Below are 6,728 nucleotides of genomic sequence, written 5' to 3' on the forward strand. Positions count from 1 at the left end.
TTGTGGCATACCGGTCTTTGCTGAGAGGCAAACGGATCTTCATGAGCCTCTCGCGGATGCCCACAGGCAAGTCTGGCAGCTGTTTGAGCAAACTGGTCTTGATGGCCAGGCCAACACCATGGATTCTGTCTTCATTTGAGGCTCTGCCTTTCCAGAAGAAGGTGTATCCAGTGGTGGGTTCGCTGAGTGATCCCTCTTCTGGTAAGCTGCGATGTTGATGTTATATCGCGCCAGTTCTTTACCGATTAGAGCTGTTCTTCTCTCAGGTCTTGGGGTATTCTCTCTGTCAAGTGATGTCCTGATGTTCCATGCTCCTAGTAGGAGTTTCTTTGTATTTTTTCCTTGATTTCGACCTCTTAAAGGGATGACCCGCCAGCCACGGTGTGCTGACCGGGTGTTTGTAGGGCAGGCAATGTTTGGGACACCTTTTCTAGTCCCCTCCCTTGATTAGGGTGAGCAGTGCTGTCCTAGAGAGGGCTGCTCAGTCGCCCAGGATGCTGCCGAACGTCCCTGCTGCCCACAGGGCCGAGTGACCACTGGTCCGTGGGCCGCCTACATGCAGGATCATGACTACAACTGCCAGTGGTCACCTCCACCTGTTGCGTCACCACTCCCCCATCGCTGCAGGTCTTGATGAGGGTGGACGGGGTTAGGATAGATGAGTGTGCACAAAGATACTTGTGCGTGAAAGAGATTTAAGTGGAAAAGTCGATGCACAGAGACAGTCCCCCTCTCTCGGTATTGGAAGCCTGGGTCCAGTGGCATGAAAAATCGTTACACCTGGAGACTTCCTCAGCTGCATTGGATGGCCATGTTGTCTTTTGTGCTCTAACACTCCCTGAGCACTCCACAGTGCTTTGCTGCGTCGCCCTCTCAGCCGTTGAACCTTCTTATTGGTTTCTTCCGTCTGTTCAGCCGAAGCAGTCTTCACATGCTGGGTGAGCAAAGCCCTGGTTCACCAGGGGTCCATGACGACCCGATGGCTACCCTCACAAGGTTTGGCCGGCCTGTCGAAGCCGTTGCCCAGGGTATGGCTGCTGCTGCATGCTAGCAGCTACTGGGAGCCACACGTGAGAGCTGGGTGTCAGGTGGGGGTCAGAGGCTGGAGAGCTGCCCTAGAAGGGCACGACAAGCCCTCCATACCAGAGATACTACCCCTCCCTGAGCACCCCATAAACCCCTGTGATATATTTAATGAGGAGTAAAATACATTCCACTAGGGAAGGGGCTTTACAGCATGAGCACATACTGTGAGGAAATGTCAGATATAGAGACTAAATACTTAGCCATTGAGAGCACCAACAAGAAGGGGAATCAGAAAAGGCCTCCTACAGCAAGCCGATCCTCTTTGACACTTGGAGTCACTTGGTTATCGCAGAATCAGAAAATCTCAGTAGAGCAGGAGGAGACCTCAGGGGCTAGCCAGGCTAACCAGGATGTGAACAACCCCTCTCCCCTATGCCCCCCATTATCCAAGCCCCCCCACACACACACATCTCTAGCCTTTGACCATCCAGCCTATGCTTGGAGACCTCCAGTACCACCAGCATTGTCACCACGCCCTGGCTGCCAGGGTAGCCCATGGCCCTGGAGGACTGCTCTCATCCACAGGAAGATTTTGCATATTTAGTTTGGAGTGTAAGGTTACAGGATCACCAGTTGAGAGCCAAAAGAGACTGTAAACAACCTAAAGTTGAACTCCGCTTTCTTTACAGATAAGGAAACTGAGGACCACAAGAATTAAGTAATTTACCCAAGCTTTCACAGCTAGAAGTGAGAGAACCAGGATATGAACCCACAACCTCAGACCCTAAAGCCAGTAGCTCCTTTCCCAGTCTATAATGGGCTACCCCAGGTTTTCTGGCTCCAAAATTGGGGCTCTTTAAACACTATGGGGTTTACACTTCTGTATTCCCCTCACACTCTCCAGCGTGCTAATGTCTCACCTGACCCCATGGCAACGTGTGGGGGAAAGGGGCAAATATCATTTGACAGATGGAGGAGGAGAGAGATTTGCCCAGGGAAACACAAAACGAATGCACCTGACTGAGTCTCCTATATCTCTCCTTTGCCTCCTTCACCCCCAGCCCAGATCTATCAGATGAAAAAGAAGATTCTCCCAAGATTTTTGAAGAACAAAATGAAAGACAGTGAAAACAAAGGGAAAGCGGGCCCTCTAGAGGCCATGGAGTCTGCTTTAGAATTTCTTAAAGAAAGAAGGGAGAAAAGAAGAAGAAAATTCCCCCAATCTGTCTGCAGGACTTTCCTAGGAAGGCGTAAAACAAGGAGAGGGTTTCCACATTGGAGACCAGAACCATCGGGTTACAAAGCCAGAAGATACCAGTTGAGATACAGTGAAAACAGTGGCTCTCAGGTGTTGACCACTTCAGACCACTTTAATAAGCAACACCAGACACAGCCATCTCAGAAGGTAGGTGGAAGGAGGGCCTTCAGAGATTCTTAGTCATTGACACAGGAAGAAACTGAGCCAAAGCTTTGTCCGAGCCAGCAAGGTGTTCCAGGAGCCAAGAAAGCTGTCAAGAAGGCTACACCCGCTCCAGAAACAAGAGCCAGATTCTCCCACTCCCTTCTGGCTGGGATGAAGCCCAGCTGAAGGACTGGAGTCCCTTCTAGGTGCTCCATTGTCAAAGGCACCTAATGAAATGGAGAGAAATTAGAGGACGGGTCACCAGGAGAGTGAAGGGCATCTCATAGGGAGGGCAGGCAGAGGAAATGAGGATGGCTAGCCCAGGGGGCGCTGGAATTTGAGAGGCTGCTGTGTGTGGCCTGGCCATTGATAACAGAGGCCTTCAGTCCCAACCAAAGGATCTTGGAGATTAGAGGGACTTCAGCCAGATCTGGACCCAGTCATCACTATCTCTGTGGCTCTGAGAACGAGCCAAGCCAACCACAGAGAGTCTCATCTCCTGGAGGCAGATGCTCCATTCTCAGAGCTAAATTGGTTCCCAGACAGATGGACTTGTCTAAATTTAGCTACACATACCACCCTCTGAAGATCTGGGGACAAGAAAGTAGCTGCAGGCCTTTACATCCTTATTGTAGCACTCTACCTCTCCCTGAAGGCAGTCTAAGATCACACCAGCTTTCTTGGCTACTAGGGACTACTGTGGACTCATCTGGAGCTTGGGGTCCACTGAAACCCTGACTCTTATACTGGATTTTGCATTTGGCCAGTTCCTAGCTTTGCATAAATGGCCAGTGAGTTGTTTTAATTTTAAAAAAAGTGTCTCTAAGAATCTCCTTCTTGCTCTGTGACCCCCCCCAAGACACCCAGTAAGAAACTGCCCCAATGTGTAGAGGAGAGGATCACCCACCCCATTCTTCCTATCCCTTGGTAATTGGAGGAATGTCATGGGGTCCCTATGGTATGGATGGAAGGCTCCTTGTCAATCACTCAGCACCACCTGTAAAAATAAATTTACTTAGGAATCAAGGAATAAAGAGGATACAAAATAAAAACCACGTGCCCGTGGCTGATGAGCCCATTGAAAATCCCCACACTTAGCTTACCACTACACTTGCTGCATCATTGCAAAGGAAGAGAGCATGGGAGGCGTTACTGCCAGTTAAATACCAATACTGTGATCTCACCAACTTGGAGATGCAGGAGAGATTATAGGGAATTCTGGGAAATACCAAGGACTTCTGGGGAATGAAGTCTAAGGTTCAAAATCTCCCTTTATACACACCTATGTGTAAGGTTACAAGAGAATATATCCCAGGAATGGAGGACTATCAGGCAAAGGTAGTAGGAGATGAACTATTCTGGGTGAGGAATAGAGAAAAGGTGAGCTAGACTGGAAGGCAGAATACTGGGAGATGGGGTGGCATTGATGTCTAAAGATGCTGGAGAGATAATTTAATTTCTATCTCAAAGCTCCTTTGCACACGATTCTCTTTAGTGGGAGATCTTGGTTATTTAATACTCCCAATCATGTGAGGTACAGAGTGGGCTAGAGCTTGAGAGGAGAAAGTCCCTGTGCTTCTGACTTCCAGCTTTGAGAGAAGACCTATTTCCCATGGGCTCCTTCAATAGGTTGGGATCAGATTATGTAGGACTTTGAAAGCCAAAAAGAGGGGTCTATTTTTTTTAATCATGGAGGCCATTGTGAGTCAGTGGAGGCACATGGTCAGACCAATTAGGAGTCTATAGCAATAACCTAAGGAAGAGATGACGAGGACCTGAACCAAGGTGAGCCAAGAAAAGGGGTGAATGGGAGAGATGCTGGGAAGGTAGAAATAGTGAGATTTGGCAACAGATTGGATATGAGGTGAGAGGTGGGGAGGGAAGAGTCAAGGATAATGCAAAGGATAGTGGTTCCTTAAGCAAAGTGTGCAAGAAGAGGGAATTTAGGGGCAAGATGGAAAATAAGAAGAGGGTGATTCAGGGAATGAGGGAAGGAATGAGAGAAGGGGTGAGGGTTGGGCACAGAGAAGCCCAACCCTCACCCCTTCTCTCATTCTTTCCCTCATTCCCTGAATTACAAAATTAGAGCATGGAAAGTGACCTGGTAAAATCCAGACACAAACTAGAATCCCTTTGAGAGCCTACCCAATGAGTGGGTATCCAACCACTCATTTGAAGCATTTAAGCTCCTGGAGATCCAGGATGATTTGCATTTGGGGTATGTAGCCTAGCATGATGCCTGGCCTATAGTAGGCAATTAATAAATGGTTTTTGATTGATTCATTAAATGAAAAGGAAACCCACTCCCTCCCTCTACTGTCCAATCCATCTTTGGATAATGCCAACATTTAGGAAATTTCTTCCTATTGTGAAGTCTAAATGTACCTCTTTAAGCTGCCCTCTCATTGCTCTTGGTTGTTTTAGGGATCAAAACAGAATGATTCTGATCATTCCTCCATAACACAATCCATCAGATCCTTGAATACAATTATCATCATCCTCTCTAATCATGTTTTCTTTTCTCCATCCCAAGCAGCCCTAGTTCCAGTAAATAATAGGAGACAGCCAAAAGTAGAGTCAAGGGGTACTATAGAACACTAAATTTAAAAATAATTTTATTAAAGATAATGTACAAAAATATTTATAGTTGAGCTCTTTGTGGTGGCAAAAAAATTGGAAAATGAGAGGGTATCCCTCAATTGGGAAATGGCTGATGGTGGCATCTGTTGGTGATGGAATACTATTGGGCTAAAAGGAATAATGAACTGGAAGAATTCCATGTTAACTGGAAAGACCTCCAGGAACTGATGCAGATTGAAAGGAGCAGAACCAGGAGAACATTGTACACAGAGATGGATACATTGTAGCACAATTGAATGTAACTGACTTTGCTACTAGCATCAATGCAATGACCCAGGACAATCTTGGGGGACTTAGGGGAAAGAATGTATCCACATGCAGAGAAAGAACTGTGGGAGCAGAAACACTGAAGAAAAACATGGGATCGATCATGTGGTTCGATGGGGATATGATTGTGGTTTTGATGTTACAAGATCACTCTACTGCAAATAGGAGTAATGGGGAAACAGGTTTTGAACAATGATACATGGATAACCCAGTGGAACTAATTGTTGGTTTGGGGAGGGGATAGAAAAAAGGGGTGGGAAAAAGCATGAATCATGTAACCATGGAAAATATTCTTAAAAAAAAGATAATAGACAATAAACATCAATATTGTCTTTAAGGATGGCAAGGCACTTAATCGAATACCCATTTGATCCCCACAGCAAACTTATTAGGCAGGTCCGATTAATATCCCCATTTTACAGATGAGAAACTGAGGCCCAACAACGCTAGCCACTTCTCCAAGGTCTCAGAATGAACTTATTAAGGGACTACACTATAGTTTTCCTCTTCTATTTCTAAGGCAAGTTGTCATTCCACATCAGCTCTAGATCTAAGTTAGCTAGGTTGCACAATTAGAGTACCTGTTCTGGACTCAGGAAGACCTGAGTTCAGATCACTTAAATTCCCTCAGTCTTAGTTTCCTTGCCTGACAATGAGGATATTTAGAGCAACTACCTCCTAAGGCTACTGTGAAGATCAAATGAGATGAAATCATTCTTGAAAACTTTAAATCATGGTAAGATGTTAAGTTATACAACTCTGCCATGTACAACATGAGGCTGAATGGGAATTGCAAAGAGAGCAAAGGAAACCTTGGGAATCTGGGAGATGGAGACGTTGTATCTAAGAAGACCCCAGGGTGAAGGTGCCAGTTAGGCTGAAGCTCAAAGGCTGGAGGAGAATGAGCCGAGCATCCCAGCAGTGGAGGGATAGAAGAAATTGGCGATATCCCTGAGCTCTAAGCCCTGCCGCCCTGCCTATTGCTGGAATTAAGAGGAAATAATCTCAGGTCTCCCTTGCCAAGTGGCATCATTTGGGCCAGAGATCTGTCTGCGCCCCAGCTCGAGCCCTAGAATCCCTGGTGACACTCACCTCCCTGCCATCTCTGGCACACAGCGTCCCTGACCACTGCCTCGAGGGTTTTCCCTCGTTGACTGTCCACCGTCCCTCACCCCAGTCCCAGGCCTTCTCCAGCTTACTCCGGGACTCCCTCAAGTTTCTCTTGTCTCTAGCTGGGTTGGCACAGTTGTCGGCATGTTGTCTCCTCCGTTCATTAGTCTGGGAGCTCCCAGAGACTGGGGCCCGTTTCTTGGTCATTTTCCTTCTTGGTATTCCCAGTGCTGAGAACAGCGCCCGGCCCAGAGCAGGGGCTTAATAAACGCATGCTGCCTCC

The sequence above is a fragment of the Monodelphis domestica genome, chromosome 5 (assembly GCF_027887165.1).
Source record: "Monodelphis domestica isolate mMonDom1 chromosome 5, mMonDom1.pri, whole genome shotgun sequence".
NCBI classification, from domain to species: Eukaryota; Metazoa; Chordata; class Mammalia; order Didelphimorphia; family Didelphidae; genus Monodelphis; species Monodelphis domestica.